Consider the following 20,378-nt stretch of genomic DNA (forward strand, 5'->3'; position numbering starts at 1 on the left):
TGCATATCTTTGGAAGGTGGGAGGAAACCGGAGCACCCGGAGGAGATCCATGCAGACCCGAGGAGAATGTGCAAACTCCACACAGACAGTCGCCGAAGCCTGGAATCGAATCTGGGACCCTGGCACTGTGAAACAGCAGTGCTAACCACTGAGCCACTGTGCCACCCCATGGTTCTGTATCAGCAAAGGTTTTATTTTTATCCCTCTGCACTGCCACCTCAATGGATGCTGGGTACGACGTAACACTGAACTCTTCTTCCGTTGCCTTCACATCTGCACCCATTTCTTTGGACAAGAGTCTGCTCTCTGTCCCACAGACCATTCCGCCCAGCTCCAACACTCTCCCACCATCTGGACCCCTCCATCTGGCCTTCTACCTGTACTTAACTTGTTAATTTAGAACTATCAACATAACATTGGCTACTTTAATTTCTCAGCCCCACTTTCCCACTCCCCCAACCCCAATACTAACCTATCTCCTTCTGAACTGACTGCAAACCATGTTCTCAGATCCAATCCAATTTGTAACCAATGCTACCAACAAGATGGTGCCTTTGTTGTCTGGCGTACTGACCTCTATATTGCGGTGTTGAGCAACAGCTCTCAGATACCTCCTCCTATCTCCCCTTGGGCCAGGACCTCACCATTGTACGTCATGTTATTGCATCTACAAAGTTTGCTAATCTTATTCCATCTGATGATTTCACCTTCACCTCCCAACAAGGGGCATGGATAGGGTAAATAGGCAAAGTCTTTTCCCTGGGGTCAGGGAGTCCAGAACTAGAGGGCATAGGTTTAGGGTCAGAGGGGAAAGATATAAAAGAGACCTAAGGGGCAACATTTTCACACAGAGGGTGGTACGTGTATGGAATGAGCTGCCAGAGGAAGTGGTGGAGGCTGGTGTGATTGCAACATTTAAGAAACATTTGGATGGGTACATGAATAGGAAGGGTTTGGAGGGATATGGGCCGGGTGCTGGTAGGTGGGACTAGATTGGGTTGGGATATCTGATCGGCATGGACAGGTTGGACCGAAGGGTCTGTTTCGATGCTGTACATCTCTATGACTCTATGGCTCAATGAACTGCTTCCAAGCTCATAATCCCTCAACCCCATACAACCTGCTTACATTCCCAAAATCCACAAACAGACCCATTGTTTCTCCTGGCCCATAACCCATCTCTTCCTACCTCAGCTCAATTTATTTTTTTCTCTCCCCTTGTCCAGTTCCTTCCCACTTACATCTGCATTTCCTCTGATGTTTTGCATGAGTTTCAGAATATCCAATCTTGGGCTCGAGCTGCCTCTTATTCACAGTGGACATGGGGTACATGGAACGTTCTTTGTTCCAGTCCTACATCGGCCCCCACCCTCAGCTCTTTTTCTCTGATACATCGATGATGTCATCGATGCTGCTCCCCTCTCGTTCAGAACCAGAAAGGTTTATCAATTTTGCTTCAAATATCCGTGATAATGTGTAATTGATAATCAAAACACTAAGTCAGAGATTGCTGATAATTTTCAAACTAAGCTAAAGAGCAGGTGAAGAGAACTTTTATCTCCCGTGTTGTTATGATCTGGACTGCACTGCCTGAAAGAAGCAAGACATACTATATAAACTCCAATAGAATCTCCATTTAAACGAGGCCAAAGTTGCAGGGCTATGGAGAGAGTGTAGAGGAATAGTAGCAGTTAGCTGTTTCCTATATTTAAGGAAATGTTTCATATATATTTATTTATCCAGGTTTCACCTCAAGTTCCAGGTATCTGAGAGGTGGACTTCCTGCTGTTGTTGGTCCCAGGAATATTGGAGCTAGTGCATCACAGACTACTTATCTCAATGCTTTTTTAGTTGAATCCTTGACTTGCTCCCTGTTTGGTTTTGGGTTTGGCAAAAGGTGCAAATCTATATTCAACATTTTCTGTTTTTATTTCAGATCTCCGCCTTTCAGAAATGTTTGTCTTTCCATCATCACTTAAATACATCACCTTCTTTGGCATTTTTACAAAGTAAGTTGTTATATTAAATCTGGGCTTAAGTATGTAAGATCCTTTTGTCACTCAAGTTGAACTCAAGATATAACATTTAACTTCATGAAGTGTATATAAATGCGGAATATACTGCTTAAATCATGTGGAGCTAATCTCTAGGTCGATCAATAACTTCCCTGGAGGCTTGATTGCATCCTTATTACCTCTGCAAAAAATTTTAGAAATTAAACCACTACTTTTAAGGTAGTAATATAATTGTTGGCAGCAAATACGGAGACATAATGGTGTGTGATTACAGCATGTGCTTGCATTGTATTTCCATTAGTCGCTGGCAGTTTATGACCCTATGATGCACACAGACAGTGGACTGTATTGGCAACAATAATTTTTTTTTAAAAAGTATAGTGATTCATTGTGAATGCTTAATATGACCATAAACATCCCAGATGATTTTATAAACAAGCCAAATTATAATTCAAGTTATATATTTGGACCTTTCATGGTAGAATTCTATGTTGTTGAAGCTAGTGTCAAAACCTGTTCCTGGATTAAAAGAAAGTGATGGTTTTATTTTCTGTAACAAAAAGTCTCATTTCCTAAATATCGCAGTATCTGAAATCCTTATCAGCTAAGGTTTGCAAAGTATACATCTTGAAGTCAATAATATTGAAAGGATATTTTATATATTCAGGATGAGGATGCATTCACTTGGCTTTGGCACTGTTGAAGGCATGATGAAGAGCTTATGCCCAAAACATCGACTCTCCTGCTGCTCGGACGCTGCCTGACCTGCTGTGCTTTTCCAGTGCTACACTTGTCAACACTGATGAAAGCATGCTATCTGTTGGTTGTGTAATTGTGACTGGATTAACAAAACAAATTAAATTTACATTAGTGTTGGGCTGAATTCAAGAAATGGGATCATCATCGAATGGGCAGGAATTGAATGTAGGTAAAAACAATGACTGCAGAAGCTGGGCCTGTATTCCTGATGAAGGACTTTTGCCCGAAACGTCGATTTTACTGCTCCTCGGATGCTGCCTGAACTGCTGTGCTCTTCCAGCACCACTAATCCAGGAATTGAATGTAGGAGAGCATTCTCGATCCCACTGAAATTCTGGGTTGGGGTCTAATTTTTCAGGTATAGCAGCTCCTCATGTTAAAATATAGCCATCATCAGCAGCCTTTCAGCACTGGGAAGGGGAAAGAGAGTCCCGTGCTATGATTTAAAGATCTGCAGCAACCAATGAATGGAGATATTTAGAGGTGAACTCTTGCTCCAACTTTCAGTAACAAATAAGAGATACATAACTCCCCCTAGACTTGGCTTTGTGGCAGAGAATGTGATGAAGATTAGTGACCCTATTTGAAGCTGCAGGGAATGTCTGCATTGGGGAACTGTTTAGAAGACTTTACCAGATCAAGTAATGTAAGTCTACGCAGTGTTACAGCAATAGAGGGTGCATGGTGGCAGTGTGGTTCACACTGCAACCTCAGGGACCCGGGTTTGATTCTAGCCTCAGGTGACTGCCTATGTGGAGTTCGCACATTCTCCCCCATTCTGCGTGGATTTCTGTCGGGTGCTCTGTCCCAAGTTGAAGACTACTTGGAAGAAGCACTGAGGGTAGCAAGGATTGGCAATGGTGCAGAATGTACTCTTATAACTGACTTCAATGACTATCACCAAGAATGGTTCAGCAGCGTCACTACTAACTGTGCAGGTCTAGTCCCAAACTTCATGGCTGCTAAACTGGGTTTGAGACTGGTGAAGGAACCGAGTAGAAGGAAAAATATACCTGACCACAATCAGCTGCAGAGCTTGAGTTCATTGGTAGTATTAGTAGGAGTGATGATTGTTCAGTTCTTATGGAGATGAATTCCCATGCTCACATTGAGGAAACTATCACTGTGCTAACTGGGAAGGATGTTGAACAGATCTAGCAAATCAACATTGGGCATCCAGAAGGCACTGTGGATCATCATCAGCAGCAGTTTTATACTCCTACACAATCTACAACCTCATGACCCAGCATATCTCCCAATCTACCATTACCATCAAGCCAAGAGATCCACTCTGGTTCAACAGAAAGTGGAGGAGGGAATGCCAGCAATAGGACTAAGCATACCTGAAAGAAGACAGTTGCTAAGCAATTCTACAAGCAATGGATCATATTTAAATCTGCAGTCCTGCCAAACCTCATTGTAAATGGTAATGGACAATTCAACAACTCATTGGTGGAGGAGGCTTCACAAACATCCGTATCCTCAATAATGATGGAACCTAGCATAACAGTGCAAAGGATAAGGATGAAGTATTTGAATTAATATGGCATGGTGGCTCAGTGGTTAGCCCTGCTGCCACACAGCATCAGGGATCTGGGTTCAATTCCAGCCTTGTGTGACTGTCTGTGTAGAGTTTGCACATTCTCCCTGTGTCTGCGTGGGTTTACTGTGGGTGCTCTACTTTCGTGCCACAGTCTAAAGACGTGCAGATTAGTTGTGGTAAGTACAGGGATAGTGTTGGCGGGCTGGGTCTAGGTGGGGCGTCCTTTGGACGCTTAGTGCAGACTCAATGGGCCAAATGGCCTCTTTCCACATAGTAGGAATTCTATGATTCTAAGCCAGATGAGTACGTTGGCCACAAGATATTTTGTCCTACTCAACTTGCCTTATAGCACAAAGCCTGGCCTTTCTGCAGCAGGCTCATTTTGTTTAAAGCTTATTAGACTATGTGGTTTTCGGATGTAAACATTTTGCAGCAGAATGCGTTAATTTAGTAAAGACACCGTGACTGGATGCTATGAACTACGAAGAACTTTGTGTTCAAATTTCATTTTCTCTTTGAAGGATGAGGATGTGACAGAATGAGCACTCCTGAATGGGAGAAAGGTCCAATAATTTTAAGAAAGAAGGAACAAAAGAAGCAAGTCTTGCATTTGAAAAGAATCTTGCACCAGTTCAAGCTGATCCAATGTTCTTTACGACCCATGAAGCTTTTGTGTTTCCTTACAGAGTTGGTAGTGAAAGCCACTGGAATTAATGTCACAAAGAACAGAGGAAACTAAATTTGGACACTCTCTCCAATTAGGAATATATTGTACGTGAAATCTTTTATATCCATCCTAGTTGGGTAGCTACTTCAGAGGGGCTGAATGAAGACCAAATGCAATTGAAATCAACTGGTGTCAGAGAAAGCATAGAAAAATGAAACGAAGGAAGGTTAAATTAGATCAGAGTCAGTAGGCAATCATGCCGGGTTAGAATTGAAAAAGGCGCAGTGAAATAAGAATGGAAACCTTCTCCAAATTCATTTAACAGGTAATCGCTTCTGGTGGCACGATAATGAACTTTCAAAGAAAGATGTGGTTGCTTCTAGCTCGGAGAAGTTAATTCTGTGCTGTGTAAATTTTCCCACCTTTCAAAGTTAATTCAATAATAGGATTGCAAAATCTTTAGGTGAAGTAGCTTTGACTCAATCTTGATTTTACTGCCAACTGTAATGCTCACTTGTTGGAATACAGAATTCAGTTCTGGTTTCCTGCTATAGGAAAGATGTTAAAATGAAATTGTCCTATTCTGTTTAAGTACTGATTGGAGGTGTAGTGGACAGTGAAAGAGGTTACCTCAGAGTAAAACCTGGTCTTGATCAGATGGGCCAATGGGCTGAGGAGTGGCAGATAATTTAGATAAAATGCGACGTGTTGCATTTTGGGAAAGCAAATCAAAGCGGGAAGTGTTGCTGAACAAAGAGGCCTTAGAGTGCAGGTTCATAGTTCCTTGCAAGTAGAGTCACAGGCAGATAGGATGGTGAAGAAGGCGTTTGGTATGGTTTTCTTGTTTGGTCAGAACATCACTTATAGGAGTTGGGAGATCATGGCTGTACAGGACATTGGTAAGGCCATTTTCGGAATATTGCGTGCAATTGGAAGGATGTTGTGAAACTTGAAAGGGTGCAGAAAATATCTACAAGGATGTTGTCGGGGAGGAGCGTTTGAGCTATGGGGAAAGGTTGAAGAGACTGGGGCTATTTACCCTGGAGAATTGGAGGCTGAGGGGTGACCTTACAGAGTTTTGTAAAATCATGAGGAGCATGGATCTGGTGAATAGCCAAAGTCTTTTTCCCAGGCTAGGGTAATCCAAAACTAGACAGCATAGGTTTAAGGTGAGAGGGCAAAATTATAAAAGGTACCGAAGGAGCAACTCTTACGTACAGAGATTGGTGCGTGTATGGATTGAGCCGCCAAGGGAGTTGGCAGATGCTGGTATAATTTTAACATTTAAAAGACATCTAGATAGGGCTGTGACTACAATGGGTTTAGAGGGAAATAGGCCAAATGCTGGAAAATGGGACTAGATTAACTTAGAATATGGTATTTAGGTCAGCATGGGTGAGTTGGACTGAGCAGTCTGTTTCCGTGCTATACAACTCTATGACTCTATGTCTCTATAACTAATTCATTATTATAATTGACACAGAAGAGGGTGTTGGTTTCAATGGGGACTGACATCAGCAACATCAAGCTCCTGTGCTTCTCCACATTGATACTTCAAATAATAAGACAATGTTTAATCCATATCATGTTGTAATACACTGCTTCTGATCATTCATTTGGAATTCTCAAAATGTGGAATCAAACCAGGCTCTGAGAAATGTGGACTATGGCACAATGAGTAGGGGAAACAGGGGAGACACTTGTCCTGACGTCAAGATCAACTTTCTGCAACTTCCCTGCCTTGCTCGAACATTGTGTTGAGGTTCTCACCAGGGAGCAGCCCAATTTTTCCCTATTGATGTCTGTTATTGCTTTGTAATGGTTTGTTAACGGTTGACTCATCACGGGTTACGATCTTACCGAACAATTAGCTGTCAGGAAAACCTGACATAGAAACCTGAGCAGGTTCTTGGTGGATTTCACTTGCCTCTTGCTCCAAAGGCTCATCACATAGGACACTGGGCACCAACATCTTGTGCAACATCTGGCACTCCACATCCATGGAGACTGGCATCGAAAATGTGCCAGCCTCTATAAACTGTCATGGCACATCTCTGATCCACTTACTGGACGCTGCACCTCAGGCCACACCAGCAACTATTGTTGGATTGCTGCAGTAAGGATAATGTGTGTTTGGGGACACACAGCCAGCTTATAGATTGGACCCGGGGGATTCTGGGCCCTTAGCTTGCTATCATAGTGCTCACTCGCTGCGAGGCCACCTGAAAGCATGTCTGTCTTGCCCTTTTTCACGTTGCTCCCTCAGCCAGAGTCAGCGCCTCACATTACTTCTTTCTTGCCTTGCCACATAGTGCAGACACAAAGCCAGATGCTTGTCACGATTGTCAGCAGGCCTCTGTTAAACCTAGAGGGATAGCCTTCCCTCAATGGACCTTGGCACAGTAAGTCAAGGGCAGCCTCCAATACCAGTCCAGGTCCTGCACGGAGCAGTCAGAATTAGGATCCTGCATAGCAGGCATAATGCTACCTGTTTTGACTCTTTCTGTGCGAAGATCAGCTTCTGGACTGAGAGAGGGGCAGATGTTATGGAAGGTGAAATCAGGTAGCACAGCTATTACTGTTGGTGCAGGTGGGGAGTTTTCCCAAGTGAGCTCAATAGGCAGCACAGAGGCATGCAGGGTTAGTGGTGTCGCAGTTTGGGGTGGGTGAGGGTGAGTGGGAGAGGTGGAGTGTGCAGGAATGGTGACAGTGGTAGATCATGAGCCTTGCTGGGAGGTGGTGTACAAGCAGAGATAGAGTTAGGGTGACGTATTGGAAAGAAATAGTGGCACTTAGACTGGTAGAGTGGAGAACATCATTGACTTTCTTCCCCCACTGCTAGTCCTGGAGGAGGAGGTCATCCCATCCCTTCTGTAGGAGCATGGGGATCACTACTGTCTGATTCATGACATAGAATATAGCAAAGTACAGCACAGAATCGTCCCTTTGGCCCATGATGTTGTGCTGAGATTTAACCCTAATGTAAAATATAATAACTTAACCTATGTACCCCTCAACTCACTGCTATCCATGTGCCTGTCCAGCAGTCGCTTAAATGTCCCTAATGACTCTGCTTCCACCACTGCTGCTGGCAACGCATTCCGTGCATTCACGACTCTTTGCGTAAAGAACCTACCTCTGATGTGTCCTCTATACCTTTCTCCTAATATCTTCAAACTATAACCCCTCGTACCTGTTAATCCTCCCCTGGGGAAGAGTCTCTGGCTATTGACTCTATCTATTCCTCTCATTATCTTGTATACCTCAATCAGGTCTCCTCTCTTCCTCCTTCTCTCCAGAGAGAAAAGTCTGAGCTTTTTCAACCTTTCTTCATCAGGCAAGCCCTCCAGTCCAGGCAGCATCCTGGTAAACCTTTGCACCCTCTCCAAAGCCTCTGTATTTTTCCTATAGTAGGGCGACCAGAACTGGACACAATATTCCAAGTGTGGTCTCACCAGGGACTTGTAGAGCTGTAGCAAAACCTTGCGGCTCTTAAACTCACTCCCCCTGTTAATGAAAGCCTCTCTCAGATTTGAGCTACTGGTCCTCAAATACTCTTTTCCTCAGACTACCTAAAGGCTGAACTGGCACTCTGGAGGCCTCAACTGTCTCTACCCTGAAGCTGAAGAGATTATCTCAGAATTGCAGTGTGGCTTTTTTGCATGGCAAAATGTCACAGATATGATCTTTAATGCAGAAAAAAATCCAAGAAAAATACAAGGAATGGCACCAACTGCTGTGCATTGACTTATTTTGACCTCACTAGAGCCTTTCATTCTATCAAGCATTTCAGGTTATTAAACATCTTCAAATCTGAGAGCCGTCAAATCTGTCACTGTCTTCTGCCTACTCCTTAACAACATGCAAGCTTTGTTTACTAACAGGTAGACAGACAGGAGGCTGGATTCCAGCATCTGCAGTTCTGTTGTCTCCCCGAATATATACTAACAGCCACTACAGACCCAATCACAACAACACTAGGTTGAACAGAGCTCTGTCATCATTTTAACTCTCTTCTCCATCTTCCTTTCTGTAATACTGCGACTCCTCTTCAGCAAGCTACCCTGAGAGATGAAGATAATTTACAGAACAAGTGGGAGATTGTTTAACTCACACTGATTTGAATCAAAAACCAAAATCACTCCTGCATTCTGGACCTCATTGAGGTCCAAAATGCAGGAGATTTGTGTGTGTGTTTGTGTGTCCACTTAGCTTATTGGAAACTCCTTCTCTGAAGCATAGTAGAAAATGAATCCTTTCACACAACCCAGAAAACTATGGTAATCTCCCAACTAGCTCCCAGAGTATGAACCTATTAAAACCAACAATGGGATCCTGGAAAATCTGGACCACTTGCCTTATCCTAGGAGCTTCCTCTCACTGAAGGCTAGATATAAATGACAAAGTCCATCTTATAGATATTACCAGCAGCAGCTACAATGTACACTGGTGATGGATGGAGTGAGTGATTAGGCTTGTGCACAGGGTGCTGGTCAAGTGATTTGGCCTGTCCCATAATCGATAATATTTGAGATCATTGAGTTGTTGCAACTGCACTCATTCAGCCAAATGATCATATTTTCAATTCATACCTCTTAGACAGTGCACAGATCTCAGAAGTTAGGAGGTGAGTCACCTCCGTAGCTGAATTGTAGAAAATGTTCAAATCCCACTGTTTGCTTATATTCAGCTCATAAAATCTAAGACATGCAGAGGCATTTCTGCAGTGATGTTAACTTTTATTATGTAGTAAAGCTTTTCAGTGGACTTTATTGGTAATTCCGTTACATCATATTTTATTACAACATAATCAAATACTAAAATGGATTGTCTCACAGATGTTCACATTGGCAGGCATTTTTAAAATTTTGATATTGCATCATGCTGGTGATTTTCCATGTCGCAGAAAGATTCTTCATATAATGGTGATCACATTTTATTGATTAATTTCTGTTATGTTCTCCTGGAATTATTAAGTCATTTACTAATCATTCTTTAATGTAAACCCATAAATAGTTCTTCTTATGCAGCCTTATAAATCCATGAAGATCGTATTCATTTTATAGTACTAGTGTTAATCTGTATAGAAGATATTATTGCTATGTGTCATTGTCAGAAAGTAACGCATTCCTAATATGTGAGAATTTGACAGTCCTATAATTGTGAAATAGGTGTTAATATGTCTTTTAATACTAAATTACTTTTGCAACCAACACCCAGAAAATGAATATTATCAACTTAATCTTACTTATCCTGTTTTATTCATTTATAAGAATTATCTGCTGTCAGATGCTGGGTAAAGTTACACCTGTAATTATCTTGCTTCGGAGGAATATGTCTTAGAAACACTTCCCCTCCTTGTTTCCTGTAACAATAGTAAATAGTTGTGTCTGTTCAATGTTGCTTAATTTAAGTAAATCCATTTAAAATACATTTAACTTGCGATAATAATTGCATTGTAGCCTTTTGAAATGCTGAATCTTGGTCAGAATGAAAGTGACAAATGTCATTTGTGTCTTATTTTGGTCAGATTGTTCATTCTTTAATTGAGACCCAGTGCATGGGATCTTAAAATGCCACCAGCAGCCTGTGAGCTATTTTGTGAAGTTTGTTGCTGTGGTCTCCCTGGTAACATGCTTAAGAAATAGTTGAACACATGGTTTCCAAATCAATACAGGCTTTGTAATTAGTCCAATTATGAATATAACAACCTGATATTTTTTGAACAAGGACTGTAGCAATGAATTTCCAATGAGTTTTGGCAAATTGTCAAGACTTATAAAAAGGAACATGCTGCATAGATTTATCACAGTGTATCTGAATAGAGAAAGTGAGATATTCACAAAAATGCAGAGGGTTTTGGTTAGTTTTCACAATATATAAGCAGGAAGATGGGAGGTCTACATTGAGAGATGAGTGCTTTTGTAATAGTGGCATAGTTATAAAGAAGAAAAGCTAGAGCTACTGGAAATCTGTCATTAGAACATAAAATACTTTAAATATTCAACTGGTTTGGAAACTCCTATGGACAGAGGAAGAGTGAATGCTTCAGGTGCCTTTGAAAGAATGCCAGTAGTAGATATGTTTATGCAGTAGATCTATTTTTGTTTATTCTTTCAGATACAGGACATTGGTTGGGCCACTGTTGCGTGCAATTGTGGTCTCCTTCCTATCGGAAAGATGTTGTGAAACTTGAAAGAGTTCAGAAAAGATTTACAAGGATGTTGCCAGGGTTGGAGGATTTCAGCTATAGGGAGAGGCTGAACAGGCTGGGGCTGTTTTCCCTGGAGTGTCGGAGGCTGAGGGGTGACCTTATAGAAGTTTACAAAATTATGAGGGGCATGGGTAGGGTAAATAGGCAAAGTCTTTTCCCTGGGGTCGGGGAGTCCAGAACTAGAGGGCATAGGTTTAGGGTGAGAGAGGAAAGATATAAAAGAGACCTAGGGGGTAACTTTTTCACACAGAAGGTGGTATGTGTATGGAATGAGCTGCCAGAGGAAGTGGTGGAGGCTGGTGTGATTGCAACATTTAAAAGGCATTTGGATGGGTATATGAATAGGAATGGTTTGGCAGGATATGGGCCGGGTGCTGGCAGGTGGGACTAGATTGGGTTGGGATATCTGGTTGGCATGGAAGGGTTGGACCGAAGGGTCTGTTTCCATGCTGTGCATCTCTATGACTCTATGTCTCTATGTGGACATTACTGACTAGGCCAACATTTGTCTCCTACCTATACTGCCCTTGTGAAGATAGTGTTGAACTGCCTCTTGAACTGCTACAATCCATGTGATGTAGGAATTCAAGGGAATTCCAGACTTTTAACCTAGCCACCTTAAAGGAATGCTGCTCCTTGGATGCTGCCTGAACTGCTGTGCTCTTCTAGCACCACTAATCTGGTTTCCAGCATCTGCAGTCATTGTTTTTTACCAGCTTAATTCAAGTCAGGTTGATGTGTGACTTGGAGGGGTGTTTGCAGGTGGTCATGTTTCCACGCATCTGCTGCGCTTGTCCATCCAGGTGCTGGAAGTTGCATATTTGGGAGGTGTTGTTGAAGATACCTTAGTGAACTACTGCACTGCATTTTGTATGTAGCACACACTACTGTTGCTGTGTGTTGGTGGTGGAGAGATTGAATGTTTAATGCGGTCAGCAGCAGCTATTTAGGCTGCTTTGTTCTGGATGGCGTTGTGTTACTTGAGTATTCCTCAGGTGCATTCATCCAGACAAGAAGGGAGTGTACAATGAGTTGCTTGTCACTGAATTCCCAGCCTCTTACCTGCTCTTTTAGCCACAGTATTTACATGGATTGGTCAATAGGCAATCCTCAGGGGGTTGATTTTAGGGGATTCAGGATGGTAATGCCATTGAATATCAAGGGAAGATAGTTTGATTTTTTTTAACAACAGAGATAGGCATTGTCTAGCATTTGTGTGGCAAGAATGTTGCTTGCTACTTATGGTCCTGAGTCAGAATGTTTTCAAAGTCTTTTTCCATATGAATACAGACTGCATCAGTATCTGAGAATTTGCAAATGATGAGTTTCCTGTTTTATGAAGAGAGAGTGGACAAGCCAGGCTTGCATCTACTATAGCTTAGAAAGTTAAGAGCTGACTAGGGAAACATATGTTAGTGAAGAATCTTGACAGGGTGCTTGTGGAAAGGATGCTTCCTCTTGTGGGTGAATCTCAAGCTAGAGGTCACTGTTTAAAAATAGAGGGGTCACCCACTTAAGATAAAGAGGCAGTATTTTTGTGTTGTGAGTCTATGGAATGCTCTCAAAAAGTGGAGAAGCAGAGTGCTTGAATACTTTAAGGCAATGGCAGGTAGATTCTTGATAAGAAAGGTAATGAGACGTTAAGTGAAAGGTGGAAACTGGGAACATGATCAGTTGTGATCTTATTGAATAGAGGATCAGATCAGTCATGATCTTATTGAATGAAGGAGTCGTCTCCTTTCTGCTCCTAATTTGCGTGTTCATATTGTGCACTCAACAGTGAACATTCCCACTTCTGACCTTATGATGAAGGGAAAACCATTGATGAAGTAGTTGAAAATGGTTGAACCTTGGATAATATCCAGAGGAACACCTGAAGGGATGTATGGGACTGAGATGATTAAGTAGCAGCAACCACTACCATCTTCCTTTGTGGCTCCAACTAGTGGAGATTTTTTTTTCCTGACTCTTATTGACTGCAGTTGAGCTCAGGCTCCTTGATGCCACACTTGGTTGACTGCTGCTTTGATCTTAAGGGCAGTTACTCTCACAATACCTTTTGAGGACAGTATGAAAACATATTTCCTGTAAGTTCAAAATATTGGACATTTCAAAGTATTGTTCTAAGCATGAAACTGAAGGTTTTATCTTTTTGAAAAGATTCTCAAAGAGAGAAAGTTGTATTTATATAGTATATAAATTGTATAGCTACACAGAGTGTTCCAAAGTGCATCACTGCCAAAAACGTAGTTGCTGCTTTAATGCAGGAAGCGAAATGGTGAATTACCACTCAACAAGCTCCCACAAATAATATGCATCTCCTCTGAAAGGCAGCACCTCCAATGATGCAGCACTCGCTATGTACAGCACTGGTATGTCAGCTTCCATCTTTTCTGCTTAAGTCTTCAGAGTGGGTCTTAATTTCACAAGTTCCTAAACCACTAACAAGGTTCTTAACCAACTGTGCTACAGCTGACCCAGTATAAGAAGATGGCACTTGACTTGGAGAGAAATCAAATACATATCTAAAATAGTTCAGAGTTTAAAAAACAGATATCAAAAACCTAAATAACATTGATTCCATTCTGTGCTTATTGTGAATTTATTAAATTGTTCATTATTAAAATCCTACTAAGAGTTGTTTCATACCACCACCTAGTGGTCAATCTATTACAATTACTGGTTCCAGTGAATTAAAATTAGGTTTAAAAATATAAGGAAAAGTTAGAGATGGTGCTAATGTTTTATGTGTTACTAGTGTCCTTGGAACTCCAAAATGGTATCAGCAGTGGTGAAAATCCCCATCAATGACTGAGGCTGTTCGTGCTTTTGCAGTCTAAGTCTGCTGAAAATACATAGAGCGAGCAGTGTACAATACTGCTTTATTGTCAGCAATGCAGATTTAGAGCTCAAAGCTTCAATTAAAACATCAAACTTGGCTAATTGAATATGTTTTTAGTAACAGGCAGGAATGCCAACCAGTGCTACTTAGAGGAACAGACAAATACTCACAGGTTAGTTACTGATTGATTTCTTCGGGGTGTTGTCTCTGAGATATCTTCGTGGAGAAAGTGAGGACTGCAGATGCTGGAGATCAGAGCTGAAAATGTGTTGCTGGAAAAGCGCAGCAGGTCAATTTTGAGATATCTGCAGATATCCACACGGGGAGGAGGTAGTATAATAGCACCTAAAGGGTTAATTGACATCACAAGTTAAATCCTTCCCAAGAGGATGTCAAGAACTGTTCCATTGAGGAGCTAACCAATGCCACTAGAGTGCAGTCTGCTTCGGTGATTGTTCTTTGTGTTAACATGAAGCTGAAGTATGAAACTCCTAATCTCCCTATAATCTCTCTGTGCACTGTCATTATCACCTCTTTATTGCAACCTTTACTTCTGGAGCCATGATTCACCTTCTCTCAGCCCAGTATAAACACCTCCCTATTTCCCCCTTTTTTAGCTTTGACAAAGGGTCAGTTAGACTCGAAACGTCAGCTCTTTTCTCTCCTTACAGATGCTGCCAGACCTGCTGAGATTTTCCAGCATTTTCTTGTTTGGTTTTTTAGCTGAAGTATTAATGTGTGTTTACTTTTACATTGAGCCTGATGTCTCACAAGTGACAATGATGTATGTTGAATGTGATGTTGCTACTTGTGATATGTAATAAACCTCTTTATTGCTCATTAAGATTGAGTCGAACCTGTGCCTCAGATGTTTTGTCGTCTTCATTTCCCACATGGTATCAATAGGCTAGGCTAATACCAACAGAAGGATCAGTGGGAGTGAATATAGCCGAGAGACACCTGATCACATCTGATGGTAGAAGACAGCAATAGAAATGAATATATGAGAAAGGGTACCATTGCCCAGATGCATGCAGCTTTGTGGATGCTGCCTGCAATTCTGACCTTTACTGAAAACTCTCTGCTAACAGGGAGCTGATGTGTGACTGTGGGCAGCGATGTGATGATGCCATTATTCTGTGACAGTCCATTGTACCAGCTTTAATTCACCCACTGTGACATAATAAAATGGTTGTGCATTGACAACGTGGCTGATGAATGCAGTCTGTAATTCCCCCACACACGGCATTTGTACGATGAAAGCCAAGCTGCCCCACAAAATGTAACACAGCAGCCCACTGGCTCGCAGAAACATTGCTTCTGCTTGCATCACCCTGGAGGAATCCTGCTGACTGGGCTTCATGTTTGCTGTGGTCTGGCACAGGCAGCACTCTGTCACCATAATGAAGGGCTAGCCCTCACCACCAGCTACACAACGAGCTGCTGAGGAGCAGGAAGAGTAGAAGTAGAAGGAAGAAGAGGAACAGGAAGGGAGGAGGAAAACTTATGAGCCCTTTCTGGTCAGGCAGGCCAGGTAGAACTCATCCAACAGGAACTTCACTTCAATTGTCCATTCCCCAATGCTATTTCTTCCCTCCATCAATGGCGATTGCAGCATCCACTTGGCCAGGGTGCAATGTAGAAGTGGCCACAAAATAACCTTTCCAAGCTGAATTTATAAGTGAAATTATGCCGTGCTACATATGCAAGTTAGAAATTTATCCATTCCTTTATTGTCTGTCCTCTGCGTCCCTTTACCTGGGCTGGAGTTTGTTCACAGTGTTATGCCAATGGCTGTAAGCATGGGAATTTCTCAGGGGAAACTGCAAGTGTTCTCGGAGGAGAACCATGAGCGGTTTTGCGGACAGAACACCAGTCTTTGGGCTGCACCATCTTGACATGGTTGGCAATGGTCTGGGCTGACAAGGTGGCAGCAAAGAGTGGCGGTGAGCAAAAGGACAAATCCCAGAGTATAGGAGATCGACGCTGTGTTCAATCACTTTTCTTCATCTCTGAAGCTGAGATTGCAGAACAGCTGTGGTACCTTACAAGAATCCTTAATCTCAGCAATCCACAACCACATGATGGCAGCAGTCAGACCTTGAAATGTAATCGCACTTCTAGAGAGAGAAGACTGCATTTGCTTTAAAACTTGACCTATGGTATAAATTGCACAATGATTCAGACAAAGCAGTACAAAAGTAAACAAAACATTAAGTTTGTGTGCAACTAAATTCCAGCCTTAAAGGTAGCCCTTTCATCCCCCAGGGTTCCTGCTGTAGTGAAAAAAATTGGTGTAAAAAACCCCACAATGTGACCATGTTCTTGTATCCAATACTGTTTAAATGGGATAGGTATGATTGCAATTCCACCTAATCCGAGGATGCAACTATTGGGAACTTGGTCAGGCATGTCATTGTTACCAGTTAAGCATTCCTATAATGTTTAGTAAATTATTTAGCAATTTGGCCACATTTTAATTGTTTATTTGCTTCAGATAATGACAGGCACCCTCTAATTCGTGGATTCCTGACTCCATTCCCAAAGTTTTTGATTTTCAGAAGTCCTTTTTGAAGGTGTGGGTAGAACCCACATACAGAGACACACACACACACACTCAGAGACATAGGCACACACATAAACACACACACACAGGGACACATACACACAGAGACACACAGTCACACAGACACACAGCCACACATAGACACATGAACACACACACACAGATACACACGGACATGCAGAGACAGACACACTCAGAGACACAGACAGTGACATTTACACACCCTAATGGATCATTGTGCCTCTTTTGCCGAGCTATGGTACTTCCATGCCCATCTTACACTGTACAATTGTAAAGAATCAATACTGTTGATAGGATAGGCTGTTTATAAAATAGCTTCAGAATTTTGTTTGCTCATTTCTTGCCACTGCATTTAAAAAGTCCTTTTCCAACAGGACAATAAAAGTGTGAATCATTGAAACTATTTAAATTACCAGTAGCAGAAGTAGCAAGCACTCAAAACTACTTAACTTGTATAAATTAACAGAGCTGTAGGCTCTTGTGCAGTGGTGTAGTCCCTACCTCTGTGCTAGGCAGCTTGGGTTCAAATCCCTGCTCTAGAGATAGATACTAACATCTCTGAACAGGGTTGTTTTGACAATACGTAAGAGCCAGCCCTGTGGCCACTTCCCTGGGTCAGCTGGTCTAACTGCAGCCTGGACCTGTCCCCACCACCACCACCACCACCACCACCACCATCTCCCCCTCCCCCCCCCACCACAACCCACTCCTTAGAATAAAGATGACATTATTCCAGACTCTTCACCAGAGCACCGACATTTTCCTAATTCCTACTGCCAGTCTCAGTGATAAATATCCCGGCTAAAGTTTTGGGAATTTCATTAGAAATAAGAAAAGATAGAAATGTAAGAGTTTTAAGTCATTGGAAATGGTAAGGGGGCATGAGGAACAAGGTGGGGGGAGGGGGGGGGGGAAGGTGGTCTCTGATAAGGTGGCAACCAAGGGAGATTGAAGAACAAGAGATGGCATGATGCAATAGCCAAAAAGAGTGATAATTGCTGCATAAAAATAAACTTCATGAAATGTGAAGGGATAAAGACAAAAGTCAGATAAAACTGACCCAACAAAACAAAAAAAGGCAAGAAAAAGAGATTTGATAGAAGTACAAAATGTTCCAAGAAATTTGATATTATCTAGATCTTAGCAGCCCTCTTGACTGGCACTCCATCCAATCCACACCCTCTCCCACTGATGTACTATGGTGTATTATCTTTAAGATGTGCTGCAGAAACGTATCAAGGTTTCTCTTGCAGCACTTTCCAAAGTTACAAACTCTACTACTTAGAAAGCCAAGGGCACTTTATCTGGGCCACAATCCTGCAATTCCCAAACCAATAGTACTGAGGTAGTACTTTCCACAATATGGACAGCAGCGGTTTAGGAAGGTCAACCAACATCATCTCAACAGCCAGCAGGGGTAGGCATTAAGTGTCACAAGAACTCAAAAATGAATTTTGGAAGAATCTATCTAAACAATGCTGTTTGAGTGTGTTCAGAATGTTGAGGTATAACATGCATGGATCGAGTGCAAATAATAGGTGTTAAACCACTATGAAAGGACTCAGAAAATTATAGGGGGGAGGTTCTCTGTTTCATCTTTATTCCAAGACCTTAATCACCTTACGGCTGGAGTGGAAAGAACAACACAGTGTGCACATCCTCTAGGAGGCGCCACACCCCAAGTTGGAAAGGAAATGTCATAGACCCAAGGAGGAGAAGTGTACTCTACCAGGAGATCTGTCTCTGGATTCGAGGCTGTGAAGTCAGCCAGACATAGAGACTTTCTTACCTTTACCTAATATCTCCTTCTTTCAATTTTTTATTTTTAAGCTGTGCTTCTCTGAAGCAGTTTGGATAGTTTTTTTGTGTCAGAGTTATAGAAGAAGGTTTTTAATTATATAGAATTACTTGGAATTAATACTCAGAATACTGATCACTTGGTCCAACTGGTTTTTGTGTTTCCCAGGAGTATCCTGTTACTATGTCATTGACTCTCACAGCTAAATGTTCTATGATTTACCTCCTCTCCCCTTAAATGTCTCTGTTATTTCAAGTGGTGGCAAGTTTTGCTGACTCTTTAAGTTTCCAATCAGTCTTTGGGTAAAGATATTTATGCCAAATTCCTTATTGAACTTACCATACCCTCAGATCACACGCTATGACAGACTAATGATATCGTGAGCATGTGTTTTAAAGGCACACTGACCAGGAGACTTAATACAGTGTTTACTTTTTGGGTTCAGTGTGCCTGTCTGAGTGGTTCTCACAAATGGGCCGAACGTTCTTGAAGTGAAAACCCTCCCCTCCCCCCTCACCAACATAGACTGATGTCATTCGTCTGTCCCATCAAGCCCTGAGCTGGTCCTCTGATTTCCCTCCACTTCCCATCTCATTCCCAGAATCCTGGGATTGACAGTGCATCTAAATGATTGCCTCAGCTCTTCACTTGCCATCCCACAACTAGCCCTTCCCTGGCATCAATCCCCTCTCACACATCATCAGTCAACCATCCTCTTTCCTTGCAAATGAATCCTTCTTCCCCTCTCCATACTCCACCCACTGAGACCACCTTACCTGCTCCATACTGACAACCCTTTTCTAGATTCCCCTGATTTTACAACCTTCACCAGCATCGTTCCTTCTTGATGGGAAACCAATCCTGTTAATCAGACTGGACTCCGGACAAGGGACTCATCAATGAGTTAATGTGTATGCTATGGAAACTTGACATGGTGCTGGGGAAGTCTTGGTTTCTGGGTCTCCTGCAAATTCTGAGGCCCTGTCCCCTCTCCTATTGTCAAGAGTCAGCTCTGTAAAAAAACCCAGCCCATAAAATGCTATTGCTTTGAAGGCTACAATTTGACCCATGATTCGTATTTTGACCTCTTAGTAGAGTTACCCAATTAATTTTCTTGGTGTTTTGTGCATATTTTCCCTTCCCAGATGGGAATTCTCTTCTTCGAAATTATTATTCAGTCTATTTCCATCTACAACAACTGAGTATAAAGAAAAAAGCTTTATTCTTCTCACTGTGGTTCTTCTGTTGATCATCTTAAATCTTTATCTCTGGTTTACCAACTCTTCCGTAACTAGAAGACATGGCATAAAGTGGAAAATAGCTAGGCCTTTTGGGCAGCACGGTGGCACAGTGGTTAGCACTGCTGCCTCACAGCGCCGGAGACCCGGGTTCAATTCCCGCCTCAGGCGACTGACTGTGTGGAGTTTACACGTTCTCCCCGTGTCTGCGTGGGTTTCCTCCGGGTGCTCCGGTTTCCTCCCACAGTCCAAAGATGTGCAGGTTAGGTGGATTGGCCATGCTAAATTGCCCGTAGTGTTAGGTAAGGGGTAAATGTAGGGGTATGGGTGGGTTGCGCTTCGGCGGGTCGGCGTGGACTTGTTGGGCCGAAGGGCCTGTTTCCACACTGTAATGTAATGTAATCTAATCTAGAAACAGCTTCTCATTTTTACACTTCCACCATTTTACAATTTTGAACATGTTTATCAAATCTCCTCTTACCTTCTCTGCAACATGGAGAACACTTCCAGCTTCTCCATTATTCTTATCTAATTGAAGTCTCTCCTCCCTGGTACCATTCTGGTAAATGGCTCTGCCTCCTCTCCAATTCATTAATTGACATCAATAATGGCTCCTCCTTCTGAATGCAAACAATATCAAATGTGACATTGTGTTTTGCTCAGGTCTAAGAAATTGCTGTTGGACCTAATGTGAACTGAACATGTGCTTGGAACG

General features: G+C 42.3%; 1 long non-coding RNA gene across 1 annotated transcript in view; it reads left to right on the plus strand.

Annotated features, from left to right (window-relative positions):
- The first annotated feature begins 1,931 nt into the window (after nucleotides 1–1,931).
- The window catches only part of LOC122559753 (uncharacterized), a 116,684-nt gene continuing 98,237 nt past the window's right edge, over nucleotides 1,932–20,378 (plus strand). The window contains exon 1 of the long non-coding RNA XR_015760336.1: nucleotides 1,932–2,009. This is a non-coding gene — a long non-coding RNA (uncharacterized LOC122559753). The remainder of the gene's footprint in view (nucleotides 2,010–20,378) is intronic.

Source organism: Chiloscyllium plagiosum, unplaced genomic scaffold (assembly GCF_037043375.1).
Source record: "Chiloscyllium plagiosum isolate Xiang-an unplaced genomic scaffold, Cpla_swu_hap1 HiC_scaffold_19, whole genome shotgun sequence".
Taxonomy (NCBI): domain Eukaryota; kingdom Metazoa; phylum Chordata; class Chondrichthyes; order Orectolobiformes; family Hemiscylliidae; genus Chiloscyllium; species Chiloscyllium plagiosum.